This window comes from Corvus cornix, chromosome 1, assembly GCF_000738735.6.
Source record: "Corvus cornix cornix isolate S_Up_H32 chromosome 1, ASM73873v5, whole genome shotgun sequence".
Lineage (NCBI taxonomy): Eukaryota > Metazoa > Chordata > Aves > Passeriformes > Corvidae > Corvus > Corvus cornix.
The window spans coordinates 59,610,788-59,622,387 of NC_046332.1; positions in this window are offsets into that span (position 1 = coordinate 59,610,788).

Sequence of the window (11,600 nt, forward strand, 5' to 3'; positions counted from 1 at the left end):
CTTGCAAAAAGTTTTCTGCCCTCTCTCACCTCAGAGGTGTCTTCACAGATGAATTAACTCCGTGCCACACAAGTGTCTCTGGCAAATTGCAGGATCTTTCAGCCTGCTTGTGCTGCCAGACATCTACTCCCAGGTTCTCCAAGCCCTGTCATTATCAAAAGATTTCAGAGACAAAGCTGTTTCCTTTTGCCTCCAAAGAGCCCCCACCAACCCAAAATGAAGCAGCTATTTCAAGACAAACAAGCAGCTTTCCTCCTTCCTGGCCCACCTCCAATCTCTTAACAACATATATTGGACTTAGAAACCAAACTCGAAACAGGCATGTTAAATATTTCTACCATCTGTCACAAAGGAATTGCAAGTGATTTGCATATCTTGCACTGCCATAACAGTGATGAATGTCTTCAGTTGTAGTAGTAAAAAAGAAAAAAATATCGATATACATTGGACTGTCACCTTTTGTGTTCTGACTTTTTACAGACTCATAAGTAAATATTTGCATTCAGTAGTACACTGCTAGGAAAAAAATTACCTGTCCATTAACACGTTGCTTTTCAGATATTTGAGTTATCAAACTTAGAGGTATTTTGTTTAATTCAGTGGGTAGGATTTAATGAAATATCATTTCCACAGATGAAAGGGAAAGAAAGAAAAATAGAGTTCAAAGTATGTCTTCAGTGCAAACCAACATAACTAATAGGACATGACTGGTTTTCTCAGTAACTGTGTTAAGTCAGGGCCCTGTTCAAAATTTTATATTTACAGATAGGAAGTGAAGCTTGTAAGACTGCTTCTCCCAGAGAGAGAAAAACAAACAAGAAGAAAATTATTTGATATCCTGATTTCTGCACTAGGGAATTCATACAGATAGGTTAGTTTTCCCATTGACTACCAGAGCACATTGAATAAGAAATACACAGTCAGCAAGGTATTCCTTCTGTCACCACCTAAACACCTTCTGGGTAGTTCACTGTATCTTCAGCTACAATCTTGCTTTGGCATGCACTGAATCATATTAATACCTGAATGAAATATATTGCTGGAATCAATACTACGCTTTCCACAGTTTGCAGGGATATTATGAAATGTTTGTTATAACATGCACATATATTGTTCCACTTTTTAAACTTTTTTACATTTTATTTAGCACATACAAACATGATAATTTTTCAAAAGTGTAAAATGTCTATCAAAAGAACCACATTTTTAAATTAAAATTACCTCAAGTGTTTCCAATGATAAGCAATGTTGCCCACTTCTTGACATACAAATTCCAATGTTTTAGTAACTTGCTTAGATCATGTTATCATTTCTCTCATGAATAAATGTGTAACAGTATTGTAAGTCTCAAAATTGAATTATTTCTTTGTTAGGGGAATAGGTTTCCTCTGCTTTCAGAAGTGCCAAGAACTTAAAAAAGTTTCTACCTTTGCTTCTACACACAGCTAAGAGCAGCATCCATCCTTATTCACCAAGATAATTCATTCAGTCTTCCAGTAACAGGGGTAAATATATGGAGTGAGACTTTGCCAAATAGAAACACAAATCACCTTTTTGAAAAGAAGAAGTGAAAATAAAAATATAAATGGCATCTTCCATTACATACTATATCTTAAAGATATGTTGCGAGCTTATTCTTTTGGCTTCTTTGAGACATTCTTAAATTATTCCTTTACTTCTTAGTATCTGTTGCTAAATACTGAAAAATGCATGAAAATGGAAGAAAAAAGGATTACACTGTCTTTTAGAACAGTCCAGGGTTGTCAGTGAATTGATAGACATATAACAACAAGAACAGCATCAGTTGTCTAGGAAATTTATCTATACAATAAAAAATATACTGTGTACAGTAGTCATGCTTTGTATGGACAGGACTCGCAGAGGTGATGACATTTTCAAGCTATAATCTCTATTTTTTGTTAAATGATCATATTTTAAGGTGCCTTTTTTAGTGCCATGAGAGAAGGAAATGTACAGAAGAATTACTTCAGTTATTTATTTTCAATAATGTTAATGTGAATTCTTTAAATATATTTTTTTTTCTGTAAAACACATGTACTATGCAGCCTCTTAGAATACCATGCAGAGTTTTTGTTGATTTTTTCTTATTTAGCATTTACTGATTTCAAAGATTCACACAGAATAAAAATATTACAGGGGTCTTGCTTTGCCTTTGGATGCAGTAGCACTCCTCTCTCTTCACAAAGAGCCAAGTGAGAGGTGCTGTGGCATTTGTTTTTTAATCCCCAAGGACCAATTCCTAGTGGATTTCAACATGTCTTTGTTTTTAAACTCTTTAAAAATATATGAACTCCAGAATGTACTGTCTCCTCAGCTCTCTGTTCCATTCCCTCTGTATCTTCAGTTTGAATTCAACTACATATGAACTGTAATGAAATAATAGAAACACAAAATCATAGAATGGCCTGGGTTGGAAGGAACCTTAAAGATCATCTTGTTCCAGCTCCCCTGCCATTAGCAGGGACATCTATCACTAGACCAGGTTCCTCAAAGCCCCATCCAACCTGACTTCGAACACTTCAATGTTTGGGGCATCAACAACTTCTCTGGGCAACCTGTGCCAGTGCCTCACCTCACTCACAGTGAAGATTTTCTTCCTAATATCTAATTTAAATCTACAGTCTTTGAGTTTGAAGCCATTCCCCCCTGTCCCATCGTTACATGCCCTTGTAAAAAGTCCCTCTCCAGCTCTCCTTTAACTCCCTTTAGGTACTGGATAGCTGCTATAAGGTCTTCCCAGTGTCTTCTCTTCTCTAGGCTGCACAACCCCAACTCTCTCAGCCATGTGTGGTAGCCTTGATATTTGCAATCTTTTAGCTCATGCACAGTATGTCTGTAGAAATGAAATATAACTTCTCTCCCATCATCTACTTTGTTATCTAGCTATGTCCTTATCTACTTTCAATATTAGCTGTCATGAGTTTTATTCCTGGCTCTGTGATACACCTGACAGTTCCACCAAAAAGCAAAAGTTCATTTAGCAGGGTGAGTACAGACACATAGGAAGACTGCTGTCCTGGATCCAGCCAGAACAGGGTTGATTCTTGCTGTAGGCAAGGCATGTGTAGGACCTGGAAGTTATTTTATACCACCTCATATCATTCTGTGGGGACAGGCAAGGCTTGCTTCCTGGTCAGGGCAGCAGGGCAGTGGGAATGGTCGGGTATAGTCGAGGGTTTCTGTGGGGTGAGTAAAAACATTTCTTTTCTCCTACACTCTGTCATTACTGTTGTTGGTGTTCATTTTCTTATCTCATTGTAGTTTCCAGTAAATTGTTCTTATCTCAGCCCATGATCTTTACCTTTTGTGCCTACAACTCTTCTCTCCATCCTGTGGCAGGGGAAGGGGAGGAGCAGGGGGAAGTGAGCAAGCAGTATTTGGTTTGGAGTGGTTTCAGTGGGAACACCAAATTGGAGAATACTCTTCCTAAACAACTGTGAAATCAAACTTCAGCTGAAATTATTGAGGATTAATTATTAATTTGAGCAATCAATACAGGACTAGGAAAATTCAATACTGAAATTCTACAAACATTTTCTGTATACTTTCTTTTGCTAAGGATTTACCTATTTGTAATTTCCATCAATTCTTTCTGAAAATAAGTGGTGTGGTATACATTTACATCACTTCTCAATTTAATGTTTCATGACAAGTTTATTAGTTTTTTAATAGATGTGAGGTACTTGAATAACTGCCAATTTGAGGAACTTGAATTAATGTGTTGAAATATTGAGTAGAAAAGTTCTAATGTTAAATACATTGTTTTAATTCACATAGAATATTTTTCTGCTATCAGACACTGGCTGTGGTGCAGTAGTTGTGAAATCAATATATTTGTAAATAAAGATTTAATTGATTCAATATTTCCCTATTATATCCCTGTAAAAGGAAAATGAGAAGCTCCTAATAAATATTTGATTTTTTTTAAATAAATTTTTCAAAACAAACTTATCCCAAGACAACAATAATTTTGATAAAACTTTGCTTGATCTTTAATTTCTAGGGAAGCTACTTTCAGTTATTCGATTTTAGATTGTGTAGTGTATCTTTTATATAATGCCTGTACATCACATTTTTTTATTTATCATGGATTCAAAGGGAAAGAAGAAAAACTGAAGCCAGAACTGGAAAATTTATGAACCATATGTGGTTTAGAAATAACTGTGGAACTGTCTGGTTTCCAACCAAGTGATATGGACAATGCAGCATTTCCCAGGAATAGCACTCAAGGTAATTCATAGACTCAATGTGAGCAATAAAAGTCTACTAGGATAATTAACCAAAAGCATTCAAAACTCCTGAGATTATTTCAGAAGCCTGAGAATTTATAGAGAAATTAATTTTAGTTTTTCTTGTTTGTTTATTTTTTAGTCCTTCTCTTTCTTCTTCAGAGAAGGACATAGAGGAATCAGAAAAGAAGGAGTGAACATGGGAGAAAGAAAAGATGGAAGAAGAGTTTTTTAGCTTTTATCTTTGTTTCTCACTCCAAATCTATTTTAATTGGCAATAAATTAAATTATCTTTTCACCAGTTTGAGTTTATTTTGTGTCCCTATTTTTATCTCAGTCCATGGGCTTTGTCATCTTATTTTCTCTCTCTGTCCTGTTGAGGAGTGGGAGTGAGAGAGCAGCTGGGTGGGCATCTGGCAGCTGACAAGGTCAGCCTACCACAGCAATGAAACAATAGACTGTTTTAAATGAAATTTTCCTTTGACGTTTTCTAAAAATCATTAAAATGGAAATTGGCAAGTCTACCAGCAATGATTTTTTGCGAGGAGAGAAGAATGAAAATTAAAAGGGAAGATGGTAAGAATTTTTGAGTTTCTCAGTCTGCTAACAGTCTAGGTAAAAACTGAGAGACAACTGAAACTAAAATGTAAATTTTTCTTGTTGATGACTTTCATTTCTTTAATACTCATTATCCCCCTGTCTTTTCTACAAAAGAGCTATTTCTATAATGCTGCCTGCATGTAATAAAACATTAGAGTAGAATTATTTGTTCCGCTTAACAACATTATTGCACTTTGCCATGAATGGACCCACAGTATCGGCAGAGTACCTCATAGATAAGATAGAAAAAAATATATCTCTGCTTTTTTTTACAAGATAAAATTCTTAGTGAAAACATTGGACAGAGGAAGACCTCCAAACTCAATTTGGGAGGAATAATCCCCTAGCTAGGTAATGAACATCATCTTGCAATGTTACAGAGTAAACTGGAAGAGAGGGAGCAGTGGTGCTTGAGAGACTCCAATCTCAAGACATCTCAAGACATGAATGCTTGGTATCTGCTCATGCCACTTCATTATGCCATGGGAAGGCAGTCCTGGCTCAGTGGAAAAGGAGATTTTCAACTACGCTGTGGAATTCTGCTGGGGTGCTTAGTGCTGCTCAGTTTATATGAACGAGACAAGATGGAAGGTTGACGAAGGCATCTGGTGAGGATACCAGTATGGTTGTTTCCTTAGTAGTTATCACTGACAGATGCCCACCACATTTGAGCCCCAAAGAAAACCTGCTATCATAGAAACACAGAGAAGGCAGGCTTGGCTGCCTTCCTTTCATGTGGCACTTTCAGATACGAAGACATTCTTTAAAGACAGGGAAGTGCCAACAAGAAAATGAGTGAGTGATTTGAAGAAATTATGAGAGACATGAAGCAGGAATCCTGTGAGGAAAAAATGTTAAATTTAATTTTGTGTTACCTGGGCACGTATACATATTGCTGTTACTAATACTGAGATTATTGCATAAATGTGGTGGGCTGCATGCATGGAAGTACAATTAAATTTTTTAGTGAAATGAAAAGAATTTTAGATTATTTACTTCTTCCTGCCTGTACTAAATCATAATTATATACAATATGTATCTCAAATATTCTCGTTAGTCCACTGTGTTCTGCATGCTGCAGTGTAAATTCCTACAGGCAGCAGTGACACAGAAATTTTGGGGTCAAAAAAGTCTCCTTGCAGCACATGCTACCATTTCGGCTACGCTGGGATACTAGTTTTGTAGAATACTTAACAGTCAAATGGTAATTGCAAATATAAGGCAAAGATGATAGTTAACCTAAATTACTGGTATAGACACTTTAGTTTTTCATCAAAAAATTGTTTGAAAGAGGATCTGTGAATAGGACAGTCTGCTGAATGGGGCTGAAGGAGACGGAAAAGGATAATGTCCTCACAATATGTTATGCTGTCATAAAAATTATATTAGTAATGTGCCTGACATATTGATGTTTTACAGCTGAATGCCATTTTTAACTAGAGTAGGCTAAACAGATGCCCCGTGAAATCTATCTTTTTCCTTTTGAAGATTCCTATGTTTCTTTTTTTTTTAAACCCTATAATTCTTACTAGCAGTGCTGAAATGCTTTACTTCTGTACCTTCAGAGGGTAAAGCTTTTAAATTTTTTCCTTTTGTATATTTAGAAGACTTGAAGTCCCCAAAGCAGAAAGAAATTAAGAATAAAACTTGACAAGAGTCTATAATCTTTATAAATGCCAGCATTGGAATCCAAATAAAAAGTTATTTAAATGCTGTTTCTGCAGTAATTCAAAATATTATTTTAGAGGAATTTAGAATTTTTTATTGTGCAAAAAATTACTTTGTATTTTTCTCTGCAAGAAGGGGTTTTATTTGCTTTTATTCCATTATGCCTATTCCAGGAAATATCTCTTTTTAAAACTTTATTTCAAACTATGAAAATATTACCTTAGCATGAGCTAAATTGTCATTCCAGTTAGTCCTCATTCTGAGTTTCCCATCAGAAATCTCACAAATGCTGTGGTGTGGGCAAAAAAATAGAAAGTAAGGTAGCATCTTTATTTGCCATGTCTTATCAAGGCAACAAACTAGAACAACAAACATAACAACAAACTATATGAGAAACGGACTTCTCTGCTTTAGGGAAAATACTCATGGCAATGAATACAACTTCATAAAACTAAAAGATCTCCTCATAGGCATAATCAAAACATTGCTTACATTTAAACTTGTGTGAGTTCAGTTAATACAGTTTAGGTATTGTTGATACTTTTTTGTCTTTGAATCTTTTATAGATAATGAAAAAACATCTTCTACAAACTAAATTAGAGCTGAAATATGAGTCCTCTGTATGTAAATAGACTATATTTTATCATTTTATAATATTAAAAAGACATAGCCTACCTGATATTAGGAAAAAGAAAGAGACAAGCCTATGGCTATCTTTACAATAATATAAACTTTACCTTGATCCACTTTGGCCAAAATGGTTAAAAGTATGTGCACTCAAGTTCAGCTATTATATATACAAAAATCTGAGCAAACACAGTAAAATAAATCACAGTATCAGCTGTTTTGACGCAGTCCTTTAAAAAAAAAAAAGACTTCTTAAAAGTCTGAAAATCCCATCCTGACTTCAAAGAAGTGCCAAGATATTCAAAAAGCATACATTTCTGTCATGGTTTAACCCCAGCCGGCAACTAAGCACCACACAGCTGCTCACTTCCTCACTGTGGGTCAGATGGGGCTGAGAATCAGATGAGCAAAAGTGAGAAGATTCATGGAGTGAGATATAGGCAGTTTAAAAGGTAAAGTAAAAGCCTCACACACAAGAAAAACAAAGCAAGGAATTAATTCACCACTTCCCATGGGGGGAGATGTTCAGCCATCCCTAAGAAAGCAAGGCTCCATCACATGTAACAATGACTTGGGAAGACAAATGCTGTTACTTTGAATGTTCCCCCTTTTCTCCTTCTTCCCCCAGCTTTATATTCTGATCATGTCATAAGGTCTGGGATAATCCTTGGATCAGTTGGGGTCAGCTGTCCTGACTGCATCCCCTCCCAGCTCCTTGTGTACCTCCAGCGTCCTTGATGGTGGGGTGGGGGGAGAGGCAGAAAAGGCCTTGGCACTGTGTAAGTGCTGCTCATCAAAAAAGACAATATGCCTCTGTTAATCAACCCTCTTTGCAGCACAAATCCAAGACACAGCCCCATAGTATCTACTGTGAACAAAACTGACTCTTATCTCAGACAAAACCAGCCCAATTTCTTTATCAGTTATGCAGATCCGGCAACTTTATGCAGCTTGGGCTATGCAGAAAGATCTGTAAAGTATCCAGTTGCAAATAACCAGCAGAGAATATGGAGTTCCAGGAGCATCTCTGCCAGCCCAGTCAAGCTCAGCCCAGCCCAGATTGGCCTTGGAGTCTTCCGCAGCTTCCTTCCAGGGCTCCTACATTCTTGGATGAAGGATTACATCCAGACAGAACTACTTATGCAGGTGATGCTGTGCTGTACATCTGTGAGCCGCTATCCTGAGCAGCACAGGACTGGTACTCCACCACAGGAGGTTAGAGCTGGCCCTGCCTTTACTCTTTAATCACCCTGCCTTGAATTTTACAATTACCTTGACATACAGAAATATTCTCTCTGTGTGTTTTTTTTGTTTGTTTGTTTGTTTTGTATGTGGTTATTTTTGGTTTGGGGATTGGGGGGTGGGGAGTGTTTGTTTGATTTGTTTGGGTTTTATGGATTTTTTTACATTAAATCTTCTGAATAAGAAGGTTAATATTTAGTCTTCCATCCACTTTCCCTAGACTGGCTTCCGCTTTTTTGAGACTTGTATGTGATTTTGCTTTTTTCCTTACAACCTTAAGACATTGCTCTGAAAGAAAGAGAGCAAGATCTAAATGTGAGATTCTGCTGTTTTTTCTTGTTAATATATGATAAAGATGATTAGAGTCATAGGTTCTTTTAAGCAGTCCCAAATGATGCATTTATGAGTAATACAAGTACGTGCTAGAAAAATTACATTGATTTTACTGCAAAGCTACAGGTTTCACTGACATACACTAATTACTTTCCTGCAAAAAATAACTAGGTAACACTTTCTATTTAAACAATTGCTAACACGTTTGTGCTGCAAAGTGCATAGTGCAATTAAGTGTCATGCAGAACACATATAATATATAATATCAGACAGAAATGCAATTTTAACATTTCATTTCGCTCTGAAAATGATTAGGGACAAATATACATTATTTATTCTACCAAAAAAAATCTAAAATAAGTACTTTTTTCACTTCAGAAAATGCTTAGAAAAATGTTGTTAAAGTATGATTGCACTAGACAGCTTCATATTCTAGATGTGAACAAAAAGAAGTTAATAGAAAAAATAAACAATATGAGGAATAACATCATCTTATTCAGTTCTTGGGAAAAAAGCAGCCTAAAGTTCTGCATGCGTGGCAGCAATTAGTTGTCATGATAAACCTGTCCTATTTCTGAAAGTGAATTGCAATGCTGTTAGCTGTTATTTAGTACAGGAAAGCATTATCTTTTTAATATCTACTAGCATATTAGGATTTTGGCTGAAAGTGTTTCTATTTGGTGATTTCTTTTTTTTGCAGATTTTTTCTTCCCTTCCTCTCACTGTCTCTGCACAATTATCCATAAGTCTTTTTCTGCTATCTGTGTTCTGGTTGCTCCTTGGTTATTTGCAGTTCTTTCTTCTTTCTTTTCTTCCTCTTCTCAGCTCTGTTCTTTTCTTCAGCTATTTCCTATGATAGCTATCAAATATTAACTTGGCTTTTTTTAAGTTAGCATTACTGTTAATGCTATAAAGCTTATAGTTATAGTATGTTTTATTTTGGGGGTTATCATTCCCACAGGAAGGCCATAGCACACTTAAGGAATAGCATGTTTTCCTTTTTTTCTTGTTTATCATTGTTCTTTCGAGTTATGATAGCTGCTAAATCCTTATGAACCAACTGCCAGTACAGTCAAAGGCATTGCAGGGTCATTAGTCTGAACACCACACACTTGATTTAGTCTTTCAGTTGTCAGATGAAACAGGATGCTCATGAATATTTGGGATACCCCCAATTACTATTTTTTTTCAGTTTTGCACCATGTATGGGGTTTTTTTCTAGAACAATTTATATGCAAAAGGTGTGTTGTATAACTTTCCAGTGGAACTTAGGCAGAAATTGAGCATAAATGGGACATAAGTTATTCATGAATAGAAATTGTAAGATTGTTGACAAAAGTGGATCTATTCTTTTTACAGTTGTTGTCATCCATATGGATGCATTTCAGTCTAAATGCATTTAAATATTATTTCATCATTTAAAATATTTTCATGAGAATGATATATCTGAGGTTTTTTGTGTCAACAGAGACTTGGAAAATAAGGAAATTCATATTAAAATCATATTAAATTAGAAATTTATTTCTAAATCTGTTAGTTATCGTATTCATAATGTAGAGAGAGAAGGAAGAAGGGAAGGAGGGAAGGAGGGAAGGAAGGAGGGAAGGAAGAAGGGAAGGAGGGAAGGAATTCGGAAGGAAGGAAGGAAGGAATTCGGAAGGAAGGAAGGAATTCGGAAGGAATTCGGAAGGAAGGAAGGAAGGAATTCGGAAGGAAGGAAGGAATTCGGAAGGAATTCGGAAGGAAGGAAGGAATTCGGAAGGAAGGAAGGAAGGAAGGAATTCGGAAGGAAGGAGCTTGCTTCTTCAGTTCTCATTACAATATGTTTCTAAGATCATACTTACATTTTTATCTGTCTCATACATGTATCCAAGAAATTCTTAATGGCTACACAGGAATTATGTTCAGATACATATGTTATTGCAATATGTTCTTACAGAATTATGCACAAACAAGTAAATATGCCTATGTATTTCTTTTTCTTATTAGAAAAGGTAGGTGTTAGCCAATGAGGACAAGAATACAAGGAGGTCAAATTCTGGTATCAGAGCTGGTAATCCACATAGTTGTGAAGAAATGTCCCAGGTTTTGTTCGGAGCCAACTATAAACTACTGTTGTTATTACTGTTATTATCATCCTTATTATCATTATTTATTCTATTGATCTTCTTGCAGAATTGTAAGTATCTATCCATCTAAACTCTGCAGAGTTTAGTGCAGACCTCATCAACTTTTAGATAAAACCTTTAGAGAACCAAATATGTACAAAACAAACATTTTGAGTCGGACAAGTCACTAGCACATTTCAACACATATTAATCTCCATCAAATCACTTCAAACTGAGAAAGAACTCTTTTTTTGTTAGCATGTGACATTAAAGAGCCCTGGATCCTGGGCCAGATGATGTAAATTTATTTTTGCACAACCAAAAATAAAGCTGTGGTCAATATAAATTCAAATTATATTCAGAATAGTTGTGCTGGTAAATCACCCTCAATTTTCAGTAAGCGAGATTTTCTGTAAAAGAAGTATGAAAAAAGACAAACTAAAAATAGGTAGAAGTACAAAAATTGTAGATAAATTTGCATACCAAACAAATATTCTGAGTTGGAAGGGACCCACAATGGTCATTGAGTCCAACTGTTAAGTGAATGGCTTATAGTGGGATCTTTTTCATTTTCTATTCTTTCAGGTATAGCCACTGGTATGTCTGAACGAAAAAAGCAAAAGAGATGATTATTTCCCAAGCCATCGGATTGGAGCAACACCAAAACATTTTGCTTTCATCTGAGAAAATCCCTTCCCTTCATCTCAAATAAACATGCATTGAATTTCAGACATCCTGAGAAAAGGAAGGAGGTTTTTCATTTTCTCTTTCA